A 10,535-nucleotide genomic window follows, 5' to 3' on the forward strand; every position below is an offset into this window, starting at 1 on the left:
ATATAATTAGTGTAAATAATAACAAATTATCACAGAACAAATATAAGTGTAACATTTGACAAACACGTTTTTAAACTAGATTCAATTTTTGTTCTAAATCAAAAAGTAGGGACAAGATTTGTATCTCAAATTGACGTTTCTCGCATATTGAGAGGATTCATAGATGATCTCCTATTTGAAGCAAGAATCCATCCACTGTATCCTTTCTTAGTTTATAGACTCATTTTCAAGAGCTAAGTAAATTGTTACTCTTATATCACTGTTATCATCATTTTTTGATCCTAAAGGCAGTGAATGATTGAAAAACCTTTGATAACTTTCTTTATTATATTAGCGAGCATCAATAAATAATTAAAAAATTTACTTTTTGATGCCTGTTGTTGGCAGGACATAGGATCACTACTTAGCGACTGCTGACTGTCAGTAAAAGTTAACATAATATGAAGTTGATATGTCATTATTGTCATCGACAAATAATATGCATTTCTTCGTTAAATATTCTAAAGCAACGATTGTAGGAGACGTTCTGAATAATCCATCGATATGCTAGCCTCAATATCCGCACTTCATGGACTGCAAAACGAAAAAATGTAAAAACTGGATGCAAAATATAAATGACAAAGATGTCATTTGTACTTTTACCTTTTATAAAGAAATCTTTTCTTTTTTATTATTTTTGGAATCATTTATTCGAAATCATTTGTTCGTATACTTCCTATTAAAGAAATCAATACGCGTTTAAAAGTGCATTTAAACAAAAGAAAATAATGTATGTAAATATACTTTTCTGAAATAGAGAAAAGATTTACATTATTTCATGAACATTCATTTCTAAACATAACTTAACTTTTAATCATTAATACTTACAGAGTTTGGCAGCATATTTATTGATTTTCCACGAGTCGATAATTTTGTTTCCACTAAATTCATAAAATTAGTGTTCCTAACGATATAAGAACACTACGAAATTATTAATTATCGCTGATTTACACAACATACTTAAATACATAAATTGACAAACCGCTGATTGTTCCGTATAGGCATAAAATAGCGCATACGTAAAGGTTTAAATACAATAGACACAGACGATAGGCATAGGCAACAGTGAATAATGAGTCATCCAAGCTCCGGTATGTAAATTTGATATTATTGTATATCCCAGAGCTCTGATTGAACAGCTCGTTATTCTCTATTCCCTATGTGCCTATTGCCTGTGCCTGTTGTGTTTAAGCTTTAAGACGGCGGAATGTTAGTGATTGGTCGGAGCTTCGATACGCGAATACGCGCGTACGGCAATACGCGTCATGAAACGACATCCTAATGGCTTCTGCACACTGGACGGAAATAATTGCCGCAAATGATGCGATAGCCAATACGTTTACAACTCCTAATGTGTTCATTGCGTCTCATTTTGCCGCGCGGCAAGCGTTTCCGTGTCCAGTGCAGGAGACATAAGAGTGATGTCCCATGCAGCGGATTGTACGTAAACGGATTGCAAAATTTGCAAACAGATCTAAGAGAATGATTCTGATTGGCGATACGTGAATCCGCTTACGCACGATCCACGCTGCATGGAATATCACCCCAATAAAGGAGAAAAGCAGTAAGCGGCACGATTTGCGCGGTTTTTATAGTTTTCTAGTTAGTTTTTGTACGCGTACCGCGCTACATATAGGCTGTCAAAGTCTCGCTACAAATGCTTTGATGAACCAATTAGAAAAAAGAATTTTACAAACTGACCAATTAAAAAAACGCTTCAAAGTGTTTACAACATCGCTGATAATATCGTTACTATAATCGCATCCATATGGCTTCTGCACATTGGACGCGGAAACGCTTGTCGCGCGGCAAAATATGATGCGGTAGCCAATAAGCTTACAGCTCCTAATGTTCATTGGTTACCGCGTCTCATTTTGCTGCGTGGCAAGCATTTTCGTGTCCAGTGTGTAGAAGCTAATAGAGGAGAAAAAAAGCGGCACGGTTTGCACGGTACAGTTACCTAGTAAGGATGTGATTACATGTAACGCGGCAAACATGTACCACTGAACTATATATACACTAGAATGGGTATCGAGATATTACGTCCTAGGTGAGGACGCTGAGCTAAGGTGAGATAGCACGGACAAACGACATGTCCCGGTAGATTCAAATTAGGAGTATAAATATTATATTTAATTAGAGATGATAAAAATGAGTAGGCCGAGCGGAAACTTATGGAGCCACTGCTCGATAATAATTGAAGCTTAGATAATTTAGTTGACTCGATGTTAACGTAATAATCATGAAAATAACGTTAAGTTACTTGACGAAGTGACAACATACTTTTAATTTGTCGAAATGATAGAAACTGGTCAAGAAAATGATTAAGAAGGAAGGGGATATTGCTCTCAATATAATTTATTAAAGAAAATTAAAATAGCTGTAAGGTGAAACAATTATTATATTAAATAAGTCCAGTAATAATGACGGAACATGAAATGACAGTATGTGTGAAAATATGTATAAATTGCATATATTTATTTAATAGTGGATAATTAACATGAGCCATAATAACCAAGTCAGAAATGATGAAATCGACATCGAATTGATATCGATTTGATGTTTTTGATATCGCTGCTAAATTTTGCGTGCTTTGATTTTCAAAAGAAACTTCTATTGATAAGCCAGTGCTTGCGATTAGTTTATCTTACGAATTCCTTCAGGATAATTATCTTCCCTTAGAGATAAGAGCACGCGACAGGAGAGAGATTGTGGAGATCTCTAGTCGAAGACGAAATATGATAACTGGTACTGTGAAAGTGAATAGCATATGATTTCCTAATCTGGAAATAATCGTTATATTAAAATTAAATATTAGACAGTAACTAACTGGATGTTCAGTTGAACTACACAAATTTCTATCAAGTCATTGAACAGATATATCATAACTCCATGATTATATAGGTTCGTGAATCATCGAAGTGCAGCGGTTTCCATACGATTTCAGAAGTCAAGGATAGCGGATATGCAATCGGATGAGTGATCGTGTTTCAAAGTCCTACGGAATTCTCGAAGGGGAAGAAGGTCTTTTTTTATCATATTTTTTATGACGTGTATTCTGGAATAAAATATTAATCAATAATAATACTCATATAAGAATCATTTTGTTTTGATTATGGTCTAAAATTTGTTTAATATGTTAATTTAGTTCAGTTTTAGTCCATTGTGACCTAAAATGGATGTTTTTAAGAAATCCAAAATGGTAACATTGGATGTCTTTGAAACATTTTTTAAATATCCATGGATCTAATCTGGATATTTTTAATATGTCCAAAGCGTCCAACATGTACGTTTAAATATATTTTTAAAACGTTACTGTGAAACGTTGCTGTCTGGGCACTCGAGATGATCTTGCTGACATATATGTGTCTCACTAAAGAACACTAAACGTAAGTGCACATGGGCATCTGAAAGCTTCTGATTCGCTCTCATATTGACCAAATTAAAATGGTGCTGATCAATTGGTGCCATGATTTTTTATGTTTCACAGCGGAGATGCCCATTCCAGTGTATGTACAAAATTTGTTCACACGCTCCAACATGTGCTCCAATACATTCGCGTCACCGGAACCAATATGGCGATTAGATGTCACGTCGCATTAGAGCATATTCCATGAATCAATTAAGAGCCATTTGCCTCACTTCAGAAGATATGATTGGATCATGTTACACATGCATAATGGTTGAAAACGTCTATTGAAAAAAATATTTCAGATTCATTTTGTATAAAAACGTATTTAATAAATACGTTTTTAATATATTGGGAGTACAAATTAATTCGGTCCGTTCAAAAATGCATTTATTTCAAAACAAAATGAATGAACAAATCAATTAATTATCCATCGCTGCCTACTTTTTCCCATCTCTCAGGCAATTTTCGAATTCCATCTCGAAAAAATGACACGTCTTTGAAGGCGATCCAATTTTGGAGCCAATTTTTGATTTCTGCGAAAGAAGTGAACCGATGACTTGCTGCATACTTCGAAACAACCAGTAATCAGAAGGAGCAATGTCCGCAGAATACGGCGGGTGCGGTAAAACATCCCATTTGAGCATTTCCAAATATTGGAAGTACAAATAAGTTTTCGCCGTTTTTAATAAAAAATTAAGCATTCATTGTGAAAGAACGGTACATAATGTTTTATTCAAAGTAATGGCCATCACTAGCCACTACTTTTTCCTATCTTTCTGGTAGCATGTGGATACCGCATCGGAAGAACGCTTCATCTTTTGAGGCTATTCAATCATCGATACAATTTTTGGTATCTTCATATGATATGAAGTGTTGCTCAGACAAGCCATGTGTCATCGATCGGAACAAGTGGTCGGAAGGAGCAATGTCTGAAGAATACGGCGGGTGAGGTAGAATTTGAGTGTTTCTAAGTAGGTTTTGACCGGCGCCGCAACATGTGGTCGAGCATTATCATGCAGGAGAATAATTTTGTCATGCCTGAAGTAGTAGTGGGCGCGTTTTTCCTTGAATGCTCGGATTCCTCGGAAGTGAAAATTCCAATCTCCTTGAAACGTCGAAATCATTTCCTACATGATTTATCAGTTGGAGCAGTGTCATCATAAACTTTGACAAGCATTCGATGGGCTCACATTTCTTCCAATTAAAGCAGAAAATCAAAATCTCCCGCAAATGCTGCTTGGTTAACACAAAATTCGACATTTCAAACAATAAAAATCAAGGTTTTTGTATGAAAGCGATATAAATTGAATATTATTAGCAGATGTTTAATCTCTGAAACCACCAAAATCAGCTGTCACTATGAATCATTCACAACAGCTGGAGCCATCTTTAGGAAAACGGACTGAACTAATTTTTACTCCCAATAATATAATATAAAAATATAATACATCTTTTATATAGAAAAGTAGACTCATTTAAATGCAATGTAATAAATTTTTTTAAATATCAATTAAAATGTCTTTCTAAAAAAACGAGCAAATATAGTTAATTAATAAAGTTCGCCTTTTATTACATTCATATAACGCTATAAATTTTAAACGTTTCGACTTACAAAGTCTTCATCAGTGATAATAAAGAAAACGTATTTATATAACCCCTTCCAATGTCAACGAACCAACATATGATACATAATAAAAATTATCGCTCTAAGGCTAATCTTATTTAATTATTTCTGCGTTAAGATATTATGAATCGAAATAAGCATCAAGTCAGAAGTTTGAAAATCCATAATTGTAAAATTGTTTAACTGATTCTTCGATTGTTATCGACAATCAGCTCAGTCAACAATTTCATATAAAAATTATTCCGAACGAGGATTTTTTCAACGATTATCCTATTATATTCTGTATCAATTAAATGTCAATTTCTGATTTAAAAATTATTATATTTAATTCAATATTGATGAAAATTTATTTTTCACTTACTATTTATTTTTCACTTAATTCATATAGAATAGTCAATTCGTAATATCTTGACATTTTAATTTATAACTTTAATATTTATTAGTATTTAAGTATTTAAAAACGCATTTATTTTGTATAAAAATTCTTTCCAAATAATCGAGGTAACACAAACCCGAAATGAAACGAGGCACATGTTCGACCTATTCGAGTGGTCTCACGGCCCAGTCAGGAATAATTCCTCGAAAAAACGTTGTTTCGACGTTGTTACGGAAAAATTATCGATTCGAAACTTGCATCGAAATTTCAACATTTTCGAGTGATAAAAAATTGCGTATGTAGAGAGTGCAATAACAGTTTACATTACACTCATATATATACATTTTTAATATTTTTGGTATAAATATGTGATACGTAATCTTATATGTTGAATATTTTCGTTCAAAGATCGAATCGACATTTTTTTTCGATTTCATTTCGACAATTACGATATCGAATTACAATGTCGCTCTAATCATAAAAATTTTCTCAAAATTTTTCAGAATTTATAAATAATTTTATAACTTTTTAGAAAATTGTGGAATATTTTTATACAAATTAGATTATTTTTTACTGTAAACTCGATAAAGTCTACATCTTTTCTTCTATGTTCTTTTGTTTCTCTTTGATTAGAAGTAAAATGAATGAATCGATGAACACGCAAACCAAGTCGAACACAGCCCGAATATTACGCTGATCACTGCGCGCGACACGGCCAAGTGAGATTTATAGATTATCGAATACTTATCTAATGTTGTCTCATAATAATGTAAATTGATTATATTTTATTATATTTGTTAAATAATGATATTTTTATTACATCTACATAATTTTGTGCACTGGTTGTAATTGAAGTAGAGAATGAATATTTATCAATTGAAAAAGTGATATAGAGGGTAACATAGAAGATTTATAATCTAGAAGTCCTAAGTTCAAATCTCATTAAGGTGTGTTTTTTAATATCAATTTGAAATAGTTAATTTCAGGTATAATTATTATAAATATTATGTCTTAGGAATAAAATTTGTAACTCTTCGAAAAAAAAACATATAAATATTTTTTTTTTTTTTCGAATATTAAACTAGTATCAGTTCGGATCCAATCTATTTCAATCCATTCAATCTATTTTCATGGATTTAAAGTATGCATTAAAAAATTTTAATTTATTTTAATTCATTCTCGTTTATTAGGAAGTATTTTTTAATAGAATTAATTGATTTAAATGCAGTTATTAAATGAATTTGTTGAAAAAGTAAGAGTATTGAAATGTGCATAAAAATAAGTTAATATATTTAAAAATTTTCATTAAAGTTTATTTGTCACTAACCGCTTACCGTGTCACATGTAATAGAAGTGTGTGTGTGTGTGTGTGTGTGTGTGTGTGTGTGTGTGTGTGTGTGTGTATATGTGTGGGCGTGTGTACGTATTTATTAAATTACTTTACATACATTAAATAACACTTTACATTTAATTACAATTTTCATGCAATATATTATTTTTTCATACATAATTATTTAATTTTCATATAATATTTAATCAATTATTATTTTTAAATAATATAATATATTATAGGACCATATACGATAACACAAACTATAGAAATCAAAATCTTACTGGATCTTAAGTTTGTATGATTCTTGTGTGAATTTACTATATGTGTGAATATATTATAGTATGTAGTTCCCAGAAACGCTCACCGAAATGATTTTTCTTGAAAACGCTAACTTTACTAAACTACCGTAGTAATATCATGAATTAAATTGGCTAACAATTTAACAAATTTTTGATTTATTGCTTATTTACATCTTTGAAACGATCTTAATAATGTTGAATAACATATTAAAATCTGTAAATAATTTATTCTTATTGCGAAAAAGAAATGCCTCGATAATTTAAAGGACACTCGCACGGAATGCAAGAGATCCGGTTAGATTCCCGGTCGATGTAATATTTTTTGCAATAAGAATTAAATAATAAAATTTATAAGCAATAAGAATTAAATAATAAAATTTTTCGCAATAAGAATTAAATTATAAAATTTATAAGCGCCTTTCCAACCTGGCTGTGAGTCATGTGACCTAGGACTCACTACATCAAAGGTGCCTAGAGCGATAATTTTTATTATATATCATATATTTTTTGATATTGGATGGGGTTACATAAATACGTTTTCTTTATTATCACTGATGAAGACTTTGTAAATCGAAACATTCGAAATTTATAGCGTTATACGTAATAAAAAACGAATTTTATTAGTTAATTAATTTGCTCATTTTTTTAAAAAGCCTTGACATTTTAATTTATAACTTTTATTAAAAACGCATTTATTTTGTATAAAAACGCTTTTCAAATAATCGAAGTAACACAAAATACTCGAAACGAGGCACATGACCAATTTGTTCGAGTAGTCTCACGGATTAAGTTAAGTGACATGCTCACTTGTCCTAAATTCGTTCGTGTCACTGAACATTGGAGCACATGAACTGCTCCAACCGCCGTCTTATCTGTGATTCAAATATTCTCTGAGTTAATTTGGAGTATGCGACGCGAACAAACCTTAAGATTTGACTATGAATACCGGCATATGTGTATTTATACTCTGTCCTCGGTAAACAGAAACTAGGCCTTTTGCAACTTTTAGGATATGCTGCTCCGAATAAAAAAAACCATACCCGTTTGAGGCCTAATCCAGGATTGCTAAGTCTCGGCAAATTTCCTGATTCAATGAAATTTAATAAATTGATAGGAAAACAGAATCTACTAGAAATCTACTAAAATTTTTAAACTTTTTCAATATTTAAGAAAAAATATCAGGAAATTTTATAATTTTTTAAATAAGAAAGAAAATTAACACAATTGTTATGAAATGTATAAAATTACATATTTTGCAACTACATGTTGTGCGTCGTAATGAATTTTGTAATACTTGGGTGACACTCGAGTGATAATTAAAGGATGCTATTCCATATGTTGAATTCACATTGGATCCGACGTGCGTCGTATGACGTTCTGCAACCAATCAGAAAGCAGAATTTTCTTTTATTTCGATCTGAAGCAAAATCTTGTTTTCTGAAAAATTTTTCTTGGTTATTGAGCGTTAGATTTAGTGTGAATCCAGCAATAAAGTGGAAGTTAGCAACGGAACAGAACTCGTGGAATCAATACGACGAATCACAGCCACTCCATCTTTTTTCTTATGACTTCTGCACACTGAACGCGAAAATGCTTGCCGACAAATTGTGATGCGATAATCAATAAGCCTTCATTGGTTATTTTGTCTCATTTTGTCGCGCAGCAAACGTTTTCGCGTCTAGTGTGCAGGAATTATTACGCTTTTCTTAAGGATCGTTTCTTAAGGAACGGAAATTTCTAGCGGAACGGAATAGCACGACTAATTACTCTGCAGTCATTATTCTCCTTTCTTTTCTACAATTGTGATTGGTCTTGCTATTTCATTCCGCTGTAAATTTCCGCTCATGGGACGGCACCCTAATGGCTTCTACATACTGAACGCGGAAACGCTTGCTGTGCGGCGAAAATTATCGCACAAACCAATAATTCTATGTTCTTAAGTCTGCCTCACTATGCAAAACTTCTAGAAATTATGTAATATTACTTTCGCGGCAGAAGTTGGATTGAGTTCAACTTTTGTCGCGCGGTGGAAATTATATATCTATTATGGCTTCTACACACTGGACGGTAACTGGCGGTAATCAATGAACACATTAGGAGCTGTAAGCTTATTGGCTACCGCTTCTCATTTTGCCAAGTGACAAGCGTTTTCGCGTATAAAAAGATGGAAATGTAAATCAAAGTTAAAATGAATACACGTAACGAAAAATGGATACACGTAACGAAATATTTCTGTATGATTTCCGATCTGCAAGAATTCATTTTCTTATGTCACATTGAGAGGAAATTATGGATGAGCAATTAATGCGAGCCAATGATAAACGCTATTCTGGTAGATTTAATGAAAATGATCTAGAGGAAGACTCTTGCGATTGGTCAGAGCTAATTCCGCAAATTGCTCAATGAAACATAGGAAAACAGATTTTAGCGGAACGGAATCGGCGGAATGAAGCCACGATTAATCATGAACGTTCCGCCAATTCTGCATTACGTCAATTCTGCACTATGACCGCATCATAATAGTATTGGCATAGGGTATGATCAATGCGATGCTTTGAAGCGTTTTTTAACTGGTCAGTTTGTAAAATTCTTTTTTCTAATTGATCCATCAAATGCTTCAAAGCATTTATAATGAGCATTTGACTACAGCTATAGTATAAATACATACAGTATGAACACTGAGCGTCGGCACCTTTGACACATGACTCGCCATCATGTTGTGGATTGGAAAGGCGCTTATAAATTTGAATTTTTATAAAGCTACAGAATGATTTTTCTAAAAAAAAAGACATAATTCGGTTATATCATGAAAATTGTTTATAACAAGTATATTTTTAAAGAATTATATAATAATACAGTAGAATCTCTCTAATTTGACCCATGGGGCGATAAGAGTGGAATGCCAAAATTATAAAGTATCCTCTTTACAGCACGAGTCTATCAATCACCATGTATTTGCGCAGTTGCTAACCTGTCAACGTGCACAATGTACATAACCTTAGCGGAACAAGTCATATATACATATGTATCATAAAAGAATTACACAAATAGTTATACATAATCTACCTATAGAATTACATTACGTACACTGTAAAAACCTAGTATAATTAGGTGCAGATGCGCGCAACACATGTCCAATCTATGGCATGGAAGAGACATTAGTGTTTGTAAAAGTATGAGAAATGCAAAGATTACAGAAGTCAAATTAGAGAGATTCTACTGTATGATGTTAATGAACTCATTATATAAAAATAATATTCACATTAATAATAATAATAATAATAATATTAAACAGTAATAAGTAAATTAAAAATAATAATTAATTAAATACTATATGAAAATTGTAATTGAATAATTATGTATGAAAAAAATAATATATCGCATGAAAATTGTAATTAAATGTAAAGTTATTTAATGTAAAGTAATTTAATAATATATGTACACACACACAC

General features: G+C 32.1%; 1 long non-coding RNA gene across 1 annotated transcript; it reads right to left on the bottom strand.

The window, feature by feature from the left end:
• Positions 1-114: 114 nt before the first annotated feature.
• LOC108685207 lies at positions 115-1,090 on the bottom strand. Its single transcript, XR_001931661.1, has 4 exons — positions 864-1,090; positions 643-715; positions 365-573; positions 115-281 (listed from the first exon to the last, which is right to left on the bottom strand). It is a non-coding gene; the product is annotated as an uncharacterized LOC108685207 (long non-coding RNA).
• Positions 1,091-10,535: the final 9,445 nt, after the last annotated feature.

The sequence above is a fragment of the Atta colombica genome, unplaced genomic scaffold (genome assembly GCF_001594045.1).
Source record: "Atta colombica isolate Treedump-2 unplaced genomic scaffold, Acol1.0 scaffold147, whole genome shotgun sequence".
Lineage (NCBI taxonomy): Eukaryota > Metazoa > Arthropoda > Insecta > Hymenoptera > Formicidae > Atta > Atta colombica.